This window comes from Plectropomus leopardus, chromosome 2, assembly GCF_008729295.1.
Source record: "Plectropomus leopardus isolate mb chromosome 2, YSFRI_Pleo_2.0, whole genome shotgun sequence".
Classification (NCBI taxonomy): Eukaryota; Metazoa; Chordata; class Actinopteri; order Perciformes; family Serranidae; genus Plectropomus; species Plectropomus leopardus.
In genome coordinates this window covers 32,223,610-32,247,622 of record NC_056464.1, presented here as the reverse complement: position 1 = coordinate 32,247,622, position 24,013 = coordinate 32,223,610, and the positions used below count along the sequence as shown (strand labels likewise).

General features: G+C 38.2%; 1 long non-coding RNA gene across 1 annotated transcript; it reads right to left on the bottom strand.

The window, feature by feature from the left end:
• Nucleotides 1-116: 116 nt before the first annotated feature.
• Nucleotides 117-22,541, bottom strand: LOC121948593. The gene is made up of 4 exons (XR_006106171.1): nt 22,371-22,541; nt 15,368-15,487; nt 5,451-5,855; nt 117-185 (listed from the first exon to the last, which is right to left on the bottom strand). It is a non-coding gene; the product is annotated as an uncharacterized LOC121948593 (long non-coding RNA).
• Between the last annotated feature and the right edge of the window lie 1,472 nt (nt 22,542-24,013).

The window sequence follows — 24,013 nt, the reverse complement described above, 5'->3', positions numbered from 1 at the left end:
TATGGTCTCAGTTGCTAATTTCAGTTTTTTTTTTCAATAAAATATGATGTTAATTTTTTAAATTAGGGTCCCCATTAAGAGTAAAATAGACAAAAGAGCTGGGTATGTGTGGTTACCTTGTGAAGTTGCTTCCACATGGGTGTCCTCGCTCCTCCACAGCTCCACCCTCTCATGGTCACTTCTGGCTGCGAAAAAAAACAAGATGGTGAAGGCCAAAAAACCCAACATGGTACTGCAGAAAGTATTCCTTGGACATGTATACAATGCAATTAGAGAATGTGTCTCAACTGGGGTTTTTAACCATAGTTTTGGTTAAATATATAGCCAACAGTACACAAGGCTGGAGTAGACATGCATCCCCAAAAGAAATGCCAACAGATCTGGTCACACACCAACTTTTAAACATTATGAAAGACTCGAATATCAGTGTTTATCAGTGCACAAATATCACAATGCAGACCTTCAAAAAAATGTATTTGTAGTATTTGCAAGGTCCAACAAGTCGCCACCAGTGGAAAACTCTAAAGACTAGACTATTTTGACTTTTTTGGCTTCAGCTGTTTCACTTTCCCACATTTTGACATGATAAAGGACATATTATCTGAAAATGCACAGCTGCATGTAAACAGAAACATTAGCAGAATATTTCTTTTTATTCCCCATGTAAACAGCTTATATACAAACATGTGGCACCTCAGACAAAGTCTTTGTCTCCTTTCACAGCCAAATCTTGAACCTGTAGCAGAAACAGTTGCTCCAGAACAGTCACACTAGCCGCTTGTATCTATTTTTTAAAGATGAATTAAAAGCCAGAAAAGACTTGAGAGGAAAATCCTCTTTTAACTGTCTCTTCTATAATACATGCCAAACAGCCTGCAGCAGTTGAGCATCTCTTGTGTAACAGCATTATTTTGATGCATTTTAATGAAGAGCGTATTACCTCAGCCCCCAAACTGCACTGTTTGTGGTCCCACTTCAGCTGCTAAATGAAGCCTGGAGGCCTTCTTTGTAAACTCCCAAACCAGTTTTATGGCCGTTACTGTCTTGCTGTTCAGTATATAGATTGCACGCTTTAGGCAGCATTCAGACTGCCCCCCTTTTAATGCACTGCTGAGTGAGAAAGAGACAAGAGACGGACTGCAGAAATTCCTGGACCATGGATTTGAAGGATCTGACAGTGTTTGTGTATGTGTAGGGTTTCAGACACCACGCTGCGCCCAACGTGCTGCCAGTGTAACGTCCTTCTTTTTCCATCTCTTCTGCTCCTAAGGTATTCTTTGTTATGTGCTTTTCATATCACGTCTCTCATGTGTTTCTTTGTCCTCTGTTCTTTTGTCTGTCTTCATGTTCTTGTTGGCATCCAACCCAGTGCCAGCAGTTTTTGTTTGAGGTTCATCGCCATCATTCGCTGCAAATCAATACACATCCATGTGTCAAGAAAACATCTTTCGGCAGCAGCAGGTCAGCTCAGCCTCGTCTCTCTGAGAGTTTCTGAACACTTCCAGAAATTAGATTAATTTCACAGCCTCTTTTCTGGACAAGGACATTGCAAATCTCTATATAGGGTGTTCTGAAAGCAAGGACTGAGTAAAGGTGCATACGTTTATTTCCCCTTCCTCCCACACTGACCTCACAACCTTGACCTCCTCCCACACCAGCTGTTTTACAATTTTGCTGGGCTGTGAGAAGCTCAAGCAGCCGCTGCACTCCAGGCATGAAAAGCAGCTTCAGACAAGCTGCTTCCACTCCATCCATGTTTGCTGCTCTTCTCGACTTTCCTAATTTTATAAGGCTGAATGAATCGGATTGATTCGACTGATCGATTTGGAGAGTGAAACAGCATTTCATGGGGTTTGTGACACTAAAAACATGTATCTACTGATTCACAGATGTCTCTTTAGCTGTAAGTCTATGGGAAAGGTCTCTGTAGGCCGCGGTGCATCACATGACTGACATAATACGAAATACGAATACGAAATTTGGCTTCTGAGCGCTTCCTGTGGGCCTGTTAAACAGAAGAAAGCAGGACAGAGACAAGTGAAAATGTTACGGTGGTTACTTATTTTTTATCTATTACTTATTCAGTCTGTCTTGCAAACTCAGTGCACTGCTTTTTTCATGAGAGATAGTCATTTTTAGCTGTGCATCAGTGTATTGAGCCGGAAACGTCAAAAATATACACATCCATCCAGGTATTGTATTTTTATCAATGTCAATCATAGCTGGAGCTGTTCAATACCCACGACCTCTAAAGAGTCATATTTTCGGGAGGTGAATGCTCATTGTAACCTTTCTTATTAAATACAAAGTCAGATGTTGGCAGGTGTCAGTGGGTTTTTTTGGAAGGGCTCTCCAGTGTACAGAGCTTAGTCCTGATCAAGATAAATCTATATTCTTAATTGTCATCATAGAGTGGCTACTTCATCCCAAAGAATTAATCACAAACTATGTTGCCAATCGTTTAAGCAATTTTTAGGCAACAATGCCAAACATTTCTTGGTTCTGACTTCTTAAATGTGAGTATTTTATGTTTCTTTTTTGTCAAAATAAAAAGCAAGAATATAGAATTACAGGGACATCATCAAGGAGTGTTTTCAGACATTTCTATAACCACAACTGTATCACTACACAACATCACTATGACAAAACAATAAAGGCCACAAACTGTTCCCTGTTCACATGAGATACCTTTTGTACAGTTTGTTGTTGGACAATACTAAAAATATATACTTAATATAACAGGTCAGAGCTCGCCCAAAGGTGAAAGCATCCTAATTCATGTGTGCAAACATGATTCTACACAATATTGCTACAGATGTAAAATAATTTAGGATAAAAATAAACTAACTGTTGGCAATAAAGAATTTATTAACAAAAAAAGAAAAAGATGCTCAACAGCAGTGTGGCCCTCCTGACCATTTTCTAATTCAGACTGAAAATAAAGTGATTCACACTGGGAATCTTCTTTGTACATTTAGCATATATAAAACAACATCAAAATAAAGCTTAAAAAAAGTGCCAATGGCAGATCCCCTGTGCCCCCAGCAGAGGTCCTAGTAAGCCCTGAAAGTCCTAAAATCCTAGAAATTTCCTAAAATCCTAAAAAAAGAAAAACATCATCAAATCCTAGAGATGTCCTAAAATCCAAGACATGTCCTGAAATACTAGAAATGTTTTTAAATCCTAGAAACATGTAAAGGGCTGCTGAAACTGGCCCCTGGCCTCCTGTCATTTTGCAAAAGTGGCCCCTAAGCAGAGCAAGCTGAGCATCTTTAGTCTGAGATTTCAAATACCTGGTGGTTCCCCTCACATAAAAACAAAAGAAGATGGTTCAGAGCCTCTTTCAAATAATGCTTCCCAAGAACAAATTGATTAAAGACTTTATTGTATCTTTATAGTTACGGTTTTATTTCTGTAGTTTTATTGTGTTTTGCATTATATTTATATTTTTATGTTTTCACTGCCGTGCTGCAAAAATAACTTCCTCTTGTGGGACAAAAAAAGGACCTGAGCTGAACTCATCTAAAAGGAGATGGACAAAGTAACATGAACAAAGTATTATGCAATTCAGTTTCCCTACAATGACATGGCATTTACATTTGTCAGCTTTTGTGCAGACTGTGTGAGGAAAGGTGCAGCGGAGAGGTCGACCGTGTCCATATTGTATGAAGTCCTATTGGTCTGAGCCCAAATACATAATGGATATTGACTTTTTGGAAAACCTAAAGCCTATTGAAAGCAATTCAGTCATCTCTCCTGACTCAATTGTCATTAGCTTGGAGGTTATTAGATTTCTGTGGCTTGGGAAAATTGAATTTCAGAAATCATAGCGCGACATTCAGGCTGTGCTTATGGATGAATGTCACTCAGGTGGAAGTTGCCGAAGGAGAAAAACACTCTGTCACAATAACGGTCCCGCTGGTGTGGAGTTTAACTGCACTTACAACTTGAACAGATGTTTTAAACACAATGTTGCGGCATAAGTTTGCCCTTTGTGACGTGTTATATTAGATATAATTTGGAAATGGGTGTAATTTGATGATAATTTGTCTATTTATCACCTCGGGTTGTAATACTGAGAAACTGCAGAAGAACATTATCATTATGGTTTCTTCTGGTTTTGGGGGGTCGCAGTAATTGTCACAGCTGACTGAGAGCCAATTTAAATGTCTCATCTCATTTTCACAATATATTGGTATAATAATCATTTTCCCATCTTTATATGCAACAGAAATGAAGGCGGTGTTTGCTGCGAGGATGTGAAGACTGTGGTCAAGCAGACTCGAACGCTGAAATCAGTGAACAATCTGCAGAGCGGGCGAGCGAGGACACAGCCTGCCTGTCGGGAAAAGGGCATCAAGGCTGCCTAATAGATCCGTATTCATTATTCAGACCTTGGCTACACACGGCACACATATTTTTTCAGGGAAATGTCAACATCATGTGCCTGTAATGAGCCACTGTCATTTCATTTTAGAGATACGGTTAAATCAAAGGTTGTTGTTTTGGGGTTTTTTTAAGTTTACCATCATTCAAAACGTTCAAAACATTCAAATGTTTTTTATACGTTTTCAACCTGATCTCGAGAACATGATCTTTACGTCTATCATCACGAAATTATGAAATAATAATTTCTTCTCTAACATGTTTTAATACATATTTCATCAGTCAAGTTACCATAGTCACAAATCTAAAGTGTGCTTTTGTGTCAAAGCGAAATTTTTTCCTTTTAGACATTTTAAAACTCAATTTTTATATATTTTTTTTATTTATCTGCACCTCTTGTCTGCACTTTTGCTTTTTTAAATGGTGATTTTTCTTTTAAATTGTAAATCATTTGAAAATATTTTATTGCTATGAAATATGTTATACAAGTAGTGCTGCCTTTTCCTTAAAAGTTTACATACTGCTGCTTTAAATTGTAAAACTGAACAGACGAGTTAAAAAAATAGTTTGGCATTATGTGAAATTCAGTTATTGGCTTCCTTGCAAGTCTTACATTATAAAAACAATGCAACTCACACAGCTGTGAAATGCAAAGGTAGCCAGCAGACTGTTAGCTTAGCTTAGCTTAGCTTAGCTTAGCTTAGCTTAGCACAACAACTGCAAGCAAAGGGAAACAGCTAGCTAGGCCCTGTTCAAAGCTAACAAAACCTGCCTACCAGTACATCTAACGCTGCCAATAAAATGCAGTGGTGGAGAAAGTGTTCAGGTCCTTCACCTTAAGCAAAAGTATTAATACTGCAGTGTAAAAATACTCTGTCACAAGTACATGTCCTGCATTGAATATGTTACTGAAGTAAAAGTTCAATCAAGCTAGCACTAAAAAACTACTAAGAGAAAATTTTAAATAAATTTAGTAAATCCAAACCATTAAAAATAATACAGCGCCTGGTCCAGCAAGGAGCAGGACCAGAGCGCAGATAAAACATAAAGGTAAATGAGCTTACTGGCATGGTTGAAAAGTCCACACAGAACTCCAGACAACCAGGAAGTGGGCCTGGATAAAGGTGCGTGCAGGCACATACAGATTCTGGTCAGGTTCTGGTACCACGGTTTCAGGGTTTCTGGGTTCATGGTTCATGCACAGGAGGCTTGAAAGCCAAGGGAAGAAACACCAACAAAGAAACAGCAACAAACTGGCAGCTGACTGGGAAAAGGGGGGCAGGGGTTTGTGCTGATGAGAGGAAGTAGAGAGAGGTGAGCATGTGGGCGGGGAGGGTCAGGTGAGGTGAATGGCTGAGGGAGGGTTACTACAGGGCAGGAGGGAGTGGCTGGATGTGAAAGTCAGGTGAGTGAGGAGATGAAGTCAGAGGGCATCTGGTGGACAGGCAGAGAGCAGCAATGAGAGGGGCCTGGAGAGAAAAACAAAGAGCCTGGATGTGAACAAATGAACTTTTCACCTGATATTTGCACAAGAAAAAGCAGTATACTCCCTGTTTCAAGGATTCAAATCATAATACTAAGTATTGTCCCTTTCAGAAATGTGTTTTATATTTCTAAAGAACGAATTAAGCAGGGATTAAATATTTCTTTGTGACTTTTTTTTACAAATTTGAATTATTTTTGATCTAGTATTAGGATCTAAATCCTTTTTCCATTGACTTTTTTTGTGCATGATTTTATTCATTTTTTAATTATATTTATAACCTTAAACAATACACACAAGACACAACTATATTACCAACACATCACAAACAAGTAAAAAACACAGACAAAGAAACTATTACCAAAGAACAAAACAAACAAAAATACAGTCATGATCATCAGTCATATCCCATACTTGGAGAGCAACATGATTTTTTACTGGGACATTAAACACTCTGAGCAATAGAATACAACACATCATCTTTGTAGCGTCCATGTTGTTTCCACGTCACGAACGACAAGCTTTTGAACATGACTGAGTTTAAAAATAGTCTGAAGAGCATGTATCTGCAAACCTTTCAGTAAGACAGTGATTTAGCAAATGTCCAAAAATGTCCTTTGAAAAAAAAAGCAATGAGCAACACATCAAGAAATGACCCAAAAATGTGCAAGAAATTAGTAAAGAGTTACAAGAAATTTACCTGAAATTAAATCAAAAAACAACAAAAAGAAAAGTAAAAGAACAAAAAGAAGAAACAGCCATAAAAAAACACTTAAATAATAACTATAAATGATAAAAAAAAAATAAATGTAGAATTTTGGTAATCTAATTTAAATATAGAATTATAATAATTATATAGTTTTCTTAGATTATTCCCTAGTTATTTTCTCATTTTTAGCTAATTTACAAGTAATTTTTCTGTCACCTTTTACAATATTTTTTTTTACATATGTGGGATATTTCATGCTAAATTCCTGATTACCTGTTTTCCCTTGTTTTTGAAAGAAATTAATTTGCCCACATTTCACGTTTGTGAAAGGCCTCTTAGCCCAGCACAAGGATTTTAATACCCTTAAAAGTGGTAGGTAAAAAAAACTTTTCTCCTGTTTCTGACAGGAAGCTTGCACTTTACCTCGCAGAGCCTGCAGTCAGTTCACATTTAAAAGCTGACCCACACTAGAGCACTGTAATCATTTCATTTTAGTGGGCTGCGCTGTTCACAGGCCCAATCTAATGAGGACAAATCCTCTTATCCAGGTAAAATCGGAAATGGGAGTGGGCGTCATGACTCTCCATAAGTCGGGTCTGGGCTCTTCCGTTAACCAGAGAACATTATGTTCTACACTGCGCTGGTAGCTTCAGTATAAATAGACTCTCTACATGAGTCAGGATGCACTTGCATTTCAGAGTGAGAGACAGCATGACCCCGGAGGATGGTGAACATTGAACCGCTGCTTGTGATTGTTTCGCACTGGCTTTTCAATAGTCGCACAGAGCAGCATGACTGCTTCTCTGCGTGTGCTCTCATTGGTTTAAGTCACCCCTTTTCAAAGCCATCGGGTCTGAAATGACATGTTTGTTGATGGATGTTATTTTGCCAAGTAGAATAGACATACACTCTCATTGAAAAACATCCTTTTATTTTCATAAATCAAAGGTAATTACTCATTCTGCGTATTATTCATGCCAGAATGTGTAGTGCCATTGACTTTCCTCTCTACGTGAGTCACCATTTTATTCACATAGAAGTGTGGGAGCCTGCACACCACTGGAGGAGGACTGATGACAACATTTTATGTGTGCCTGCTTTTCAATAAGCACCGACTGGTTGCAGTAATACTGCCTCCCTCCCTGCATGTGCTGCCATTACTTTATGTGCTATCTGCTGTTTGGAAAAGCACTTCAGACATCGACTGTATCTGTAAAAGTGGCCTTTTTGACAGTTGTGCAAGAGCTCAACTCTTCTGTGGATTCAGTTTCACTCGATGGTTGTCTACTTTTCGCAAAAAGAAGAAAAAACATCAGTTTCAGAGTTGCTTTTCCCCTGCTATTAATGTAGGAAATTACTTGTTTGCAGCAATAATTATGTTGATTCAGGTGGGATGGCATTCATCGGTTCTTTGTTATTTTTCTTTCTACCTCGGGCTTATCAGTTGTGCTTTTTATGCAATGATTCATTTTTCCACATGATGCTGTATGTTGCCAGTGAAGGTGATTGGCCTCCACTGAGGTTCATGTGCAAAGGTTCTTTAATTTAACCTCTACATGATCCTGACATGCCTGTGATGCCATTTAGGATAAATGGCAGACAACAAAAGCAGTGCAGCATGAAAAGGGGGACAAGGTGGATATAATTGCTGATCTACTCCCCGCAAAAATAACTGGAAGCTGATATAACCGTCTCTAAGATGCTGTGACACGCTCGGTTTTTAAGGTAGCAGCATTTTTGTACCAACAACACATTCTTATCCACAATTCGTCAAACACTGATGCTTGGCCCTACACATCAAAATATGATGTGCTACATACCCTCCTGCATCTGTTTTGGATGTTCAGAGATATCACATTGTGTCTTTTCAAAATACACTAATATTTTGACAGGAAATGCAGTTTCAGCTTAATAAATAAATGCATTCTTTTTCAAAATAAATTTACATCATTAATAAAACAATTCAGTTTTTGGTCTACTTCTTTAAGTTTAGGCAACAAAAGTCTCTGGTTTCAGAAAAAAACATCATGGTATGGTTGTTTCTAACATAACGTAATGTCATGTGATATACATCATGTGACATCATGTGAGATAGGTCACTACCCAGCTGGCACTAAATGTCAGTATGACATCGGGTTTTTTCCAGTTTTTTGAAAGAAATCAAACCAATTTGCTCAAGTTTTAGAGGTTTAAATACTTGCAAAAGGTGTCTGAATGCAGCACAAGAAAAGTGATGTTGGACCAGTTTTCAAAACATTAAACCAGGATTGTGGGATTGTTGACTGAACCACTATTACAGATAGTTAGTGATATCAACTGTCAAATAAGAAACCAAAGTGTATCAGTAGTGCATTTCTAAAACTTCATTGTGGCTTTTGTTTTTGGTATGTCACCATAATATTTCCAGTTCCCCCCCTCTGACCAACCTATGGAAAATATCTGGGGGCACCACCAAGCAAAAGAGAAATTCTGTAGGAGGAATGCAAAACACAATTGTGCCTCTCAGTAACGTGCTCACGGCAAGATGCACAGCTCCTTATCTGCAGACAAAAATTTAAAAAAGAGAAAGGTTATCTGCACTGCTACATCTGCTGATATGGGATGTTCTGGGTTCTCAGGTAAAATTTTAATCAGCGCTGGAGATATGTTCATCCAAAGGGAGCGCAGACATCTGCGCGTCTCCTGCTTGAAGATTTCAGTAGATCATTCTAAAATGTGTAATCTCCACTTGTCTTCAGCGCCAAAGAATCACCCTCATCCTTTTCTCCGGTGGTGGCACAGTTGGATGATCCGTCTCTGCTGGTCCTTGCCGCAAGCTCCATTGAGCCTGGGATCGATATAACCCAGTTTAATCTCAGCGTTGGTGTAATAAACCAGAGCATTACTGTTGGATGCCTCTGAGAAAAGAGTTTCCACTATCAGCTGCACCCAACGGCCCCTGATTGAAAATCGGATCCGTGGAGAGAAGGTGGGAGAGAACAGGAAGGTGTGCACGTGCATTGTTTGTCAGGATAACAAGTTCAGATGTAACAGTTCAAGATCGATTGACGGCAGTGGAACTGAAACTATGTAAGGCGAAATAACTCAGCCTAATCTTGCAATAGATTATAATTGTTTGCACAGAGATGATTCCTATTTTAGGTCTAAATTTAATGTACTAACTGCCCACTGTGGAGCCCAAAAGTCAACTGCGGGTCGTGTCCAAGGCTTTCCACTGAGAGAAAAACAAAATGTTTCTTTTACTGCTTATGTGGCTTCTGTTAATCTTTTAAGTACTACCTCCAGGCTGCAGCATCGTGTTTGTCCCTTTAACTGCCTCACATAACGCACATGTGTGACGAGTCGATAGGTTCATCTATCAAGGTGGATTATTTGTGGGGATCATCCATCACACATGTACCAGGGGACTTATTGATCTGATGAGGGAACATGGGTCAAGCAAGACACTGACAGTTTTTACGGGCAATTGGAGCCTGCCAGAACCTGCTGTCCAGAGGCATCGTAAGAGTGCCTGAAATAATAGGCTTTAAACCTCCTTCGTCATGCCCACATTTTTCCAGCTAACTGTGTACAACACGCATGCATTTTTTTTAACAGATTGAAACCTGGTTCAACAGTTTTCTTGTGCTGCGTTCAGATGCCATTCACAGGCTTTTAAACCCTTCAAATGTGAGCAAATTGGTTTGATTTCTTTCGTAACTGTGGGGTAAAAGGCAACAGGAAACTTGGCAAGAAATGTCCTGAAAATTGGAAGAAGTAATAGCGAAAGGTGACAAAAAATGAATTGAAAATGAGCTCTAAAAGAGGGAGAAAGAGCACAAGGGAAAGAGAATGATTAGAATATTATCATAAAGCTAGGGGAAAATGTCTAGAAAACCTTATTTAGAATCATTATTATTATTATTCTCCATTTTTAGCGCTTTTCTCTGGGACATTTCTTGTTAAGTTGCCTTCTTTCCATGTTTTTGAAAGAAATTTCAGCCAATTTGCTCAGGTTTCAAAGAATTACAGGCCCTGAAAACCTTTTCTTAATCAGCTTCTTAATGGTCCCTACATAAGCGCACTTTTTTTCCTCACCCAATTACCTTTTGGTTATTTCACATGAGACATTTTTGTCTGTGCTCTTGTCACTGGTTTTTTAAGACTCTGCTGGAGAAATATGACAATTGTGGTATTTTAAGTGTATGGTATAAATCAAATCTGATCAATCCACAGCCACACAGTCCCATATAAACAGATTAGCAGAATTATTGAGTGTCAGACTCCAAGTACATAAACACTAAAAATGCCACCTTCTTAGACTTTTGGAGCCAGAAGTGACCCTGGAGGGTGGAGATGACATTAAGGCCAGCTGCTAGCTTGGTTATCAAGGTGATGGTTAACTGTGATAATCCTAAAGCTTTTTTTCAGTAGGAAAAATCGGGCTTAAAACTGTTTAAGTGAATCTGGCTTCAAGCCATGTTTACGTAACTAAGGTTGTCACCGTTGTGTAACAAGTTGTGAAATGGAGCAACCCAACTGCCCTTTATGTATACTTTTAAGTTTTAGTATCATTTAAATGAGTGAGTTCTATATAAAAATGGCCACCGAGTGGCCATTCAAGGAACTGCATTGTTGCATAAAAATGTAATTAAATAATGAGGTTTGGTATGATGATGCAACAAACTATTTGAAGAGTTCAGAGTGAGAACGGGCTGGTCAAAAATGCATTGACACTCTCGCAGCCAGCCTCAGGTGGCCATTGAAGGAACTGCATTGTTGCATGAAAATGTAATTGAATTATGAGGTCTAGTATGATTGTATTATGGTAATATGATGGACTGAAATTTTGAAGTTAGATCCCACTGGCATAGTCAGCCAGATAGATCAACTGAGCAAATCTGATCTACATATTTTTAGAGTGTAGAGTGTCTGCAACCTCAGCAGTTTCAACATTTTCAACTTCCAATCATATTCATACAGGTGTGCAATGGGCCCATTATAACTTGACACTTGACCGACTCTGACCTAAAAATACATTACAGATTTTAGCTTTAATTCATACAGTTTGGTTTCATTATTAATTTCTGTTCAATGGTGGATCACCTTTTTCTTATTTTCTTCCATCTTTGCATGGCTGCATTTTAGTTTCTCTCATTTCCACAGTCCAAAGCTCTGTCAGCGGAGCTTTCCTTCCATTTCGCCCTGTGCACAGTTGGAAAATGTCTGAGTTCCTCCTTGACTTGAATCTAAATGTATATTAATAAATAACAGTAAACTCTATAATGACGGATCATACAGTATACTGTCCCAAAGGAGCTGCACGGAAGATAATTCACTCGTTGTTTCAGTATTTAAGCGTCTCTCCTTATCCTTCCTCCAGTTCACTTTGCATATATCAGCCAACAGCACACACTTGTTTGTGTGTGTGTCTATGTGTGTGAGAGACACTATGTGGATATTGGTAATTACTTTGGAAAGAGACCTTGGCTAATTACAGCTTTCTTTCTTGGTTCCTGTTTTTTAAAATGAGATGCAAAGAACATTAGTGCGTGTGTGTGTGCGTATGTGTGTGTGTGTGCGTGATATGTTAGTTTATTATGTAGTCGGTTAAGTGTTTAGCTGCAGCACCACATTCAGTACAAGCTCAGTCTGTGGACTTGAAATCCAAAATACTTGAACCACAGGATAAAAGCAAAGATTTATAATCACTGTGACTCATTTGTGTATACAGAATTCTATCTATCTATCTATCTATCTGTCTATCTATCTATCTATCTATCTATCTATCTATCTATCTATCTATCAGGGTGTAATGATATCTGTATTAGTATTGTAGTGTTTGTTGCAAGGTTTTAGTTTGGTATGCATTACAGCCCGAGCGATTCATTGATCTAACTGGATTAATTTGGAAAATAAAATAAGCTTAAATTGTGTGAAAAAATAATGTTCTTAGTGCCACTGTGCTCAACGAGGCAGCCTGATGGCAGCCAACCTGACTTCAACAAGCAACATGCGATGTGCCAATTCAGCTCGTTCTCATTCCCAACTCGTCAAATACTGCCGCTGTTAGACATTTTTTGAGCTAAATGTGATGTAATGTTGCTGTTAATTTAAGTATGTGCCACCTTACAAACCCCTAATATCTATCTATGTATCTTTCTAGGTTTCAGTAACTTTGCTTAAATTTTGCATTATATTTGCAGTTTTAGCATTTAGCTGATGCTTGATTTGATTGATGCTTGATGTAAAAAGGAAATAAAGAAAATATTGCACAAAAGCAGACCGACAAAAAACAAAGTAATAACGACAAACAATGAAAAACATAAATATCCAAATACATAATGACTTGCTTCACATATTCAAAAAGGAGTGAGATGAAGTGAAAACGTATTCAATCCCACCACTTCCCTCTCATTCAAAGCACTTTACACTGGAGGAATCCAGCAGAATAATTTTAGTAAACTTCCTCATGTGCCATCCTCTCCTTCTCCCATTAGCCTGGTGCAGGTTAATTATACTTCACATGAGTTTAAAAGGTTCAATTTAAGCAGCTTTCTCCAGTTTGTCACGGTGACAGAAAATCAGTCCCTTCGTTCAGGTGATTTCTCCCACAGTCACCTCAGGAGCCAGAACTTCCCGTGAGGTGTTTTCTGCTACGGAGTGCTGCACCGGTGCATCTGCAGCGCTGGCTGAGCTGCACTACAAGCCCACTGTGGGTCCTCTGGGATCAAGGCTGGTGGGGTGGAGGATGGGAATCCGGGGCTCGCTGTGGCAGAGCTGCTGAATTATTCATGCCCCCCACCCTGCCTGCCTCCCTTCCTCTCTGCAGTGCATCGACTGAGACCTCCATAACAGTGTGAATGAAAGATCTCCGACTCTCCCCTTCACTAAATCTTAAATGGGGTGGTCTTTGTTGGTTTTTGGATGCAGCTACAAGATAGAGCCATCATGATACCCCGAAGTATTACAGGTGCTGAAACTGGACAGAATTTACCTCAAAACTTAATTGTGAAGAACAGCCCCGAGGTTATTTTACCTCTATTATTTTGAAAGGGTAATACACTGTGGTCTGGTCTTTATTGTATGTTAAACACAGTACTATTTTTTTGTCTGAAAATGTATTTTTTAGGCAGTAATTATTATGTTGTATTAATAATTTGAATGTATAATCTACTATTGTTATTGTTATGCTTATTAATTTATTTTTTCTATTTATTTGTGTATTATTTATCTATTTATTCATAGATTAATTCATATATTTATTTGTTTACATATTTATTTCATCATTTTTATATGACTGACTGACTGACTTGTTGAGTGAATGTTATTCACTGTAACAGAACTTTTATTTTGAAGTCAGCTGTTACACACATAGCAGCTTCATAGACTGTCTTTTTTGGAGTGGAGGCTTGATGGCAGTAAAAAACACTTACATTTTAGTTCATTTCCAGTAACCATAGACTTTATAAAATAGTGTGCATCAGTATTAAATGTCCCTTGGAAACACTTTTATTGTGTTGTAGGATTTGCAGTGTGTTCTCCAAATGCTGTGTATGTGTCTTCAAATTGATGACAATGTTTTCTTAATTTGCTTGTGTTTGTCTGTTTGCAGCATGGTTGCCCCTGTCTGCCACCAGTGTTCATTTTAAAGTTAAACCCTTTGAAACCTGGATCGACATCGGTTCTCCTGTGCTGCATTCAGACGCCTTCACAATCATTTAAACTTTTGAAATCTGAGCAAACTGGTTTGCTTTCTTTTGAAATCATGGGGGAAAAAAGCATTAGGCAACTTGAACTGCTCCACATATTGTAAAAAATCACTACCCTTTAAAAAATGTTTTTTTTAAATATAGGGAAAAATGTCCCAAAAACTATATTGATAATAATCAATATTTATTTAAAAATATTTTATAAAATTATTCTTATTTTTAAGCCCCTTTTCCTTTTTTTCCTTGTTTTTATTTCCTGTAATCTTGAGGCTTTTTTTTTTTTTTTAACTTTTTTTTTGGTTAATTTTTGTACCATTTCTGCTTATGTGTTTTTGAAAGAAATCGAGCCAATTAAAAAAGCAAAAATAAAAACACCTACTGAAATCAATATTTCTTAAGCGACCACACAACACAATCACACACATGCTTCACACATCTTTCATATACACAAGTTCATGAGCAGACAAATAATCATGCACGTCCAAGACCTACACAACTTTGTGGAGAGGTAGTGTTAAACAACAGCCGAGCTAGAGGCTCCGAATTTGTCTGACCTTAGATACTGTGGAGAAAATGGATCCGCTGCAGGGAACACTTGTACTTGTTACTTCCTATCAGCCTCCTTCAAAATGTCAAATTTGCTTTTCACCTCGCGGACACAAAGCTTCAACTGTACGTCTCCACCAGCTCAGCATTAGGCCAGCTAATGAGAATTAGTTTTGCTGTTCATTAGCATTCACCGGAGTCCCAGGAAGGCAGGCCTACCTTATTAGGATGACTCACCACAGGCCACTGTTTCTCATGCTGAGTTTTCCACGGGTGAGAGAGAGATAAAATTATGATATAGTATAGATCATGCTGTTCGTTTTGCGTTTCCGACCCCCAGTTAATGTTGTTTTTATAACCATGACCACGATCATTCCCTAAGCTTAATCACATAGCTATTATTGTCACCATGACGACAAAGGCCTCCTATTAGCACCTGTTATGCTCATTTTCAGGTTCATTCTTGTACTTTGGGTTTCTACTAAAACATGTTTACATTCGTTAATGTTCATGAAACATTTAGTTTTCCTCTTTCTGAACACGTGTACTCACCCTCTGTGAGAGACGCGCCATCTTCATCACCCAAGAAGCCCAGTCTGCTGTGATTGGTCAGCACTTCCAGGTCTTCCCCATATTGACATCTCCGCACCATCATTGCAGCCGCGGGAAAGGCTGTAACAAGGAATAACGTCACTTTCTACAGTGAAAAATCACCAATAAAAGCTTCTAAACACAACCAGACGTGTTACAGCAGGAAAATGGTACAAAATTGGGGAGATATTGACAACATCAGCAATCAAGATTACATGTTGCCCTGGCATTAGCATGCAGCTACATGTAGCAGTGTACTTGCAGCTACAGTATGACTGTAATGGAGAACAGCAGCACTTTCTACTGTGAAAAATCATCGATAAAACCTTATAGTCAAAACCAGATAGCTTTCAAAAGGAGTATGAGCCAAAATTGGGAGGAAATTTAAAACATCTGTAACCAAGATTACATTCACCCTGACGCTAGCATGTAGCTACATTTAGCAGTAACTTAAGGCGAGGGGAATGAGTATAGCTTCACTTAATTTCTGCTGTGAAAAAATCACCAGTAAAAGTTTCTAAACACAACCCAACATGTGAGCCCTTTCTCGCTCCAAACGCGTCAAAAAGCTCCACTCTGTCAATGCTTTTGGCGAGCTTTTCACGAACGTGATGCCAAAAGGCACTTTTCACGTCCAGCTGGAGCATGGCTGGACGGCGTCAGATGAGAAAGCGCTCGGACAGAACTGGAAGTGTTGTTATTATACACTTGCATAAATATGCGTTGACATTATCTTGTGATGTTTAGCAACTTTATAGCCAGGGCTAGCTACTTTTATTGGAAAACAGTTGGTAACACTGGTTTTCTCACAGCGATGTCTTTTGCATGTATTTTCCTCATTATCTGAAATTTTGGCTGCGTTTAACATAAACATGCGTCATTGTAATATTATGATTGAAAATAATGAAAAGCATAAAGGGTCAACTTAACCCACTTTAATGAGGTACGCATTTATTTTGACCTAAATCACGATCTTGCCACAGCTGCAGTTACCAAAACCTAAACTACAGCGTTGTCATGTCATATTGGCCGAGGACAAATCTGTTTTAATGACCTCTTCTTCGCCTCTTCTTCGGTAGTTTTTGTGGTTATGATCTTTATGTACTTACTGTATGTAATTTGTTTGCTTTGTAACACCTACCTGCCTCTGGACAACAGATGTAAACTAGCCTTTGGCTACAATTTAGCATATTTCCATGCAAATGTTCTTCAAAGTGCACTGTCCCTATTCTTAAATAAATAAAATAAGTAAATCAATAAAATGTATTTATTTTATTGAACAGTTTTGTAATGATTTGTCAACTGACAGATGATGTCCTGCTGATGGAGGTTTCAGAAATCGCCTCTATGTGTTGATCTAAAGAGCTGCGTTCTTTGTCTTTTAATTTGAAGGACTTGTTGAAAAAAATGCACATTGAAAAATTAATTCCAGTAAAAATCTGCCCATTGCACAAGGGTGAAATGAAGAATTGTTGTTCCCATTAGTCTTCCAGTTTCTAGTCTGACACCAGATTTATCTTCATCACCTGAGGTTCCTTTCATCTCTCTCTGTAGCCAATGGCTTAAAATTAAAGTACAAAGCAGTGGGGGGGTGGCAGCGCCTCCTGCTGCGTTTTCAATGCATCATAATTCCCTTCACATAGAACACATCATGTCCATACAACTGTGGCTCCCTCCCCCCAATAACAACATCCTCCTCCTCGCCCTTTTATGTCCACTTCACCTCCTCGTGGTTCAGACACTAAAGTCACGCTGCTGTTTGCTCCCGACACTTTTGCCATCTTACTCTCGCTGTCTGTCTCGCTCTCTCTCTGTCTTTATCTCAGGGTTCATTTCACTGTCATGTTGCTCACACTGTCAGTCCTGAATGTCTCAAGCTGTCACAGTTTGTCACGGTTGATGTGCAATGTCAGAAATAATTACTCAAGATAGAAAATGAATAGCAGCATGTACTCGGGCCATGTCGTACTCTCTCTCTGTCTGTCTCTCTTCTTCCCGTGCAGTAGTCAACAAGGTACACTGACATCTGAATAGAGAGGGCACTAAAATGAGTATGTTAAATAAAAACATAATAAGAATTCTTGGAAATGTCCTGGCTGTTTCCTGTCTTTGTTGAAGCTTAAAACCACATTTTGGGAAATTAATAATTTGCTTAATGCCAAGAGTCAGATGAGAAAATAGATGTATCTGAGAGTGGTATCAATCTTCTCAAATTCTCTTTTCAGTGTTTCAGATAATACTTTTTTTTCTATGTCTATTAAAAACAGTGTCTTCCTTCATTATTCTCAGGCGACATCAGTGTTCATTTTCTTTCCATTTTTTTATGCTCGATTAATAATAGCTGTTTCATTAATTTGTCAGCTGTCTCAGGGGAAATTTAACATGGCAGTCCACTGGGACTACCTCGAACCTTCAAACACATTTTCTTTTTTCATTGCAGCACCTTTACATTTGTAGGCATTTTAGTTGTTGGCTTCTGGCAAGTACGGTAGCCAAAAAGGGCATAAACAGCCTAAAACATTTCCATGAGGAGAAAAGTTCTGCAGCTTCAGAAACAAAACCAATTCAAAAACACACACCAAAATCCAAAACAAATACAACAACGGAATGAAAAATTGTACTGCAGAAAGCCAAAACAATAAAATGATGCAAAGTCATAAACACACAATTCCCAAAATCAAATGCAACAGAAAAACGTTGTGAATCCAGTTAACACAACGGACATTTTCCAGGCGTCTACAGGGAGTGCTGAATGTAACAGCTGGATTTTCAACCGAAGCGAGAGAGACCATACTATGGAAATGTAAAGAAAACTCCACTCATCGTTGGCGGCGAAGTCCCATTTATTCCTATAAAACATTCTCTGATGTGAACGAGACTAAAAAAAGTTTTGCTTTCCAGGTAAAAAATTACCCAGATCTTCTGCTTTGTGGGGCCCATAGAGCAGGTGCACTAGAGACTTCTCCTGCAGAGCGGCCAACTTTTGGTTTAGTGCTTTGTTACTCTGAATGGGGGTAAAAATATTTAATTGCGTGACTGTTGTAGACTTCTCACATGTTATCAGATCAAAATTCAAATTCAATTGTAAAACAAGTAATTATTTGGGGTTACGATGCACACAAAAAAGAATTATCCACTTTCTAGTCGTCTCTTTCACAATGGAAGTCTATGGGAAAAAGTCTTTTTTGGGCACAATGGCATCAAGACCTGAAAGTTGTAATTGGACGGTTTGATCACTACAAAAACTGGCTTCAAAGATCAGCACTGTTCCTGGGGGCTTGACTATAGTGGCCCAAAAATGTCCATAAGGAGAAATATGCTGCAACTTCAAAACAATTCAAAACAACTCAAAATAACTTGAAAATCCCAAACAAATACTACGGTAACATGCTGCATATTTTTTAAAAATAAAATTGCTCTGCAATAAGCCAAAACAAAAACATTACCACTAAACATGTTGCAAATACAAAAATGATGCAAAGTCAAAAACCCACAAATCTTTAAAACAGTTGAAACAGAGAAACACTGCATATCTATTGTCAACACAACAGAGGTTTTTACAAATGTAAAATAATATGTACCTTTTTATGATGTCTCTTTACTTCACTTTCCTCCACTTCAAAAACAAACAGTACCCCCTCCCCCCAGAGGCCTGGAGAACTCTGTTGGCTTTTTTGCAACATTTTCATTGGCAGCACGTTTCTATTTTTTCATATTTCTTTAGGATTCTGTGTGTGATTTTGAAAATGCATCATTTCTGATGCTGCAGCCAATTTCCTTTTAATGGAAATGTTTTGGGTCATTGTTGCACATTTGCCCTTGTCTGGAAACAGCAGTCTGGCATGTGTACATTCTTGTCAAGAGAGAGATATCCAACTCATATCTGCATCTCTACTTAAGCCACTGGAGCACAGGCTGCATGACCCGGAGGGATCGAGGATCTCTACTTAATCTGCCTAATAAAGTCTTTATCACACACAGTGATTGCAATTGCTATCAGGAGAGGGGTTTTGCAGTTGATAAATGCACAGTGCTTGTGTAGATACAAACTCAGCAGAAAGTGTACAGCGGCCTGCATCCTGCCCTCTGTCCTGCTTTGACTGCTGCTAAAACAAACACAGCCTCATGTGCATGCTGTTATCCAGGCTGACAAAGTTCAGCGCTGTGTGTGTGGACTGACTGTGCACAGCTTGCTAAAAATGATGACTCAAAAATGAACTTGCATATTTTTCAATTATAAAACTGCAGGACATTAACTTTAGCTGACATTTGCACCCAGAGCTGTCTGTGTGATGTAAAGTCATGCCACGTGCTTTATTTATGTATTTATGCACTCATTTATCATTTTAACGCAACTTTTATTAAAATATTATTGTGTGTTTGTGAGAACTTGGGCCTTATTTTTGAGGTTTTTGCCAATATTTTGGTAATGTTAACACCTCACATTTTACCAGCCCACATTCCATTTAACCTTTGACCTGCTGTGCTTGTGTGCACAGAGATTTCCTGCATATTTAAAGATTATTAAAAACATTTTAGTAGATGCGCTGACTTTCAATTTTAAAATGGTTAAAATGATCTGACTAAACAAATGCCTTGTTCACAACCTGCTGCATCATCTGTCTGCTAATGTTTTTGTCACATCTGGCTTTGATGTACAGATGTGGCTGTGTTAGCAATTTGGTGCAATGTTATGATAAGCAGCCGCATCCACACAAAAAGGGATGTAATTAAACTAACACAATTATTGTAACATGCTTATGAAGTTTAGGAACCTACACATGCAAATAATTTTATACCCGTTCTTGCATTAGAAGAGAGATTTTTGGCACAATACTGTTACACAACATAAGAATTCCTCATATTATAAGATATTTAAGATATTTTATCTAAGATTGTCATACAGCCATAATGTATGTACATGGTAATGATATATTGTCATATTGGTGACATATATGGCAACATCAGTCTTGATATAGGGGCATGCATGTCAGGTATTACATTTCTGTATATGTAGGTTTGCAAATGTGGGAGGTTCCTCGCAAATGGACTGTGTTTTGTAGTGCTTTTATCCAAAGTGCTTTAAAATTGTGCCTCTTATCCACCCATTTACACACACACACACACATACACACACACACCAACAGCAGCAAGCTACCATGCAAGACACTGGCCTGAAAACCAAGAGCAATTTGGGGCTCAAGTGGACAGGAGGAGCCAGGAACTGAACCACCAACCCTGCAATTACAGTACATGATGCTCTACCTGCTGAGTATCTTCCACCACAGGCCAAATTCTCCAACAGGCTACTGATTTATTCATTACCTCTTGACTCTTTGGACTCATTTTGTATCCTTAAAATGTATAATTTCATTCCCGCAGTATGCCACACCAAAAGAAATACATCATACAAACAAGCTGTAACAAATGCTGCTTTCTGTCTAAATAATTAAAACTCTAATCAATATTTATTCCAGAAATGTTGCTCACTGCATTTCCTCATGAGGGTATAAAGTACTGACTTCAGCAGAGTAATCTTAAGGATTAAAAGATAATTATTATCAAACACACACACTCTTGTGCTTGTGCATGTTAAACGTTTTGACTCACAGTGACTTTCACCGTATAATAGATGCGAGCTGGATTACTGGTATTTGATAATGGAAAAAAAATGCAGAGTTGCAAGAATGCACAGCTTTAATCTTTTAATCTAAAAGACGTCCTCACGTGGTGGCAGGATTTAATACAAATTGCCGTCACTGATCACATTCCAGAGCAACATTTATGTTGTCCCCTTCTAGTTTGTTTTCACTTGTGCTTCACCACCTTGACCTGACATCATCCACACATACACTGTTTGTACAGTCGAAATCCATCTCGCAGTCACACAGGATCAGGTCACAGAGGTGGTGGCAGAGTGCCAGAGAGGAGACGGCGCCTGAGGTGGCGGAGAAGACTCGGCGATGGCAGCATCACCAGGGACAAAGGGCTAATGAACGCTCCACAGGAGCAACAATAACAAAAACGACAGGAGGGCTCAGCTCTGTGACTCCACTCTGGGGGGGGAGGAGTCAATACAGTCAATCAATAAACAAATTTCTTTATGTCCAGTATCCTTCACAGCCTCTACATGGTGTGGTCAGTCTGAGGATATGTGGGTGTTTACACTCTTCAATACCTGTTTTTTCTGCATCAGCATGTGTCAGCTGTCAAGTCCCTCTTGCATAATGCAAGGCACACAGAGAGACTGTCATTCAAAATATGGTCACATAGGGAGATTTTACAAGAAACTATAAACCATATTTACGTTTATATGTCAGGCTTTTACAATAGTTGTGGTATGAGTAATTGTTAAGGGAGCATAGGAAGAGTTCAGGTGATGTACACTCCAATTCCAAAAAGAAACTGTGCAAAACGTAAATAAAAACAGAATGCAATTATTTGCAAGTACATTAAAAAAAACAAGATAATTAATGTACAATTGCTTATTGGTATTTCTTGAAATTGCCTGATTTTGTCACTTAAATGCTGCAGTTTGCACACTTTAAAACGTGGGAAAATTGATGTGATTTCTTTCAAAAACATCGGAAGAAGACAATGAGCAACATTCTTAAGTAACTACTCAGAAATAAGGAAGAAATTATTTTTAAAAAATAAATTAATAAAAGAAAGAAAGAAAAAATTGCAAGAAAACTACCTAAAAATTAACACACACACACACGCAAATATATAAATATACTATATTCATATATATAACAGTAAAGTTTAAAAAAAGAAATGACCTGAAAAATGATTTAAAATTATAATAATTCTATAAAATAATTTTAAATATTTGATTATGAATATCTGTGATATAGGACTAGCTGTCAATAAAGTTTTTCAAAATTTCATATGAACGTTTGACACTGTTACCCTTTAAAGATGGAGGTCTTGTGAGTGACAGATTACCAAAGAATATTTTTACCTGATGCAGTTTTAACAAAACTGGAACCCGTCTTGACTTAGAAAATGCAGATTTGGATCAAAGTGCAGAGAGAATAGGCAGTAAGGGTCCGTCCAGAATGCCAAAAGTGAAGGTTTACAGGCAGGCAGGTATGTACAGGTCCAGATTACAGAAGCACAAAAACAAAAGACAACAAAGCAGCTTTGACAGACTGCTGAGGAGTGAGTGGAAAGAGGCTGATTGATGAGGAAAGTGGAAACAGGTGAGCAGGTGAAAAGCCTGAGGGCCTCTGGTGGACAGGTAGGGAGTGGCAATAAATAGGTTTAGTAAGGAAGGACTGTGGCTGCAAAGAGGTATGAAAAGGCAAGATATGACACTTGCACAGTTTGCTCAGTCCAACAGATGGCAGCAAATTAAACACACTTTTATTTATCTTCATTTGAGAGATTTCTGTCACCAAAATCAGAGACACTTGAATCTATGTGTGTAGTTTTTAAGCCAGTTTGACAAAAATCTTTCTTCACTTGAGCTTTTTACAAATGTTCTTAGTTGAAAATCCATGACACGTGTCTGTACATACAGTATGTAATATAGAGCTCATATATATGTAGTTTCATCTACTCACAGGCTGTTTAAATTATTTCAAGGACCTCATATGTTACCATATTGGAAAATAAGGAGCTAATACCAATCTGTTTGTATTAAATTATTTATATAATGTATAATTCAGCTTTTAAATTATACAGCAGCTTTCCAGGAAACTGAAAATCTTTCACATGTTCAGTCATTATGTCGGGTTGGGGATTTATGCACACACTTCAAATACACTTTCAATTCCACTTGGTGTTTGTTCTCACTGTAAAAATTATAAGCACTGTTCCCTCTAGTGTGTTAATGTATCATTAAAGTCTCTCCTCGACCCTTTTATTGACTGCAGGGAGAATTTTGGGATGCTATTACAGGTTTGGATCCAGTGTAAAAGAATCTGAGTGCAGTGACTTTATAAAAGGCTTGAGAGAGGAATATGTGCACACACAAGCATCACAGCACAGAGGTGCACCATTAATGCAGTTTCTAAGTCCTCTTTATATAGCATAGCAGGTCAAAGCCTGCATACAGAAGAGAATTAACATTAATCTGCCAAGTACAAGAGTTGTGGAAATAAACTGAAACTTTCAACAAAGTAACTTTTGCATAAAAATGAGTGTTTTGTTTTGGTCAATATTTTCTGCTCTGGCAGCCCCTTTTCTTTCATCTCAGTTCTGTTGATTAGCTTTATTATACCAAAGGGAAATTGTTTTGCAGTGTGGGCACAAAATGACACATACACAAATTTTAAACAGCTTCAGAAAGATTTAAGATATTTGCTTTCTGTTTGTGAAGTTTAACTTTAACTAAGCAGTGATTCCAGTCTGTTTGATGGACGCCTGACACGTCTTTTGTCATTTCCTGTTTGTTTAAAGTCGCTATTTTCTATCCCATGTCTCTAGGCCGTATCTTATTTTATTTGATCTTTTTTTTTTTTTTTTTTGTACAGTGCTAAAACAATATTGGCTTACTATGACATTTAGTAAGTAGATACAGTATAAAGTTAGTATGAAATATGGATTTGAGACACTGCTAATATCATGGCAGCCTGTATAAAACAGCCTACTGTGCAGTAT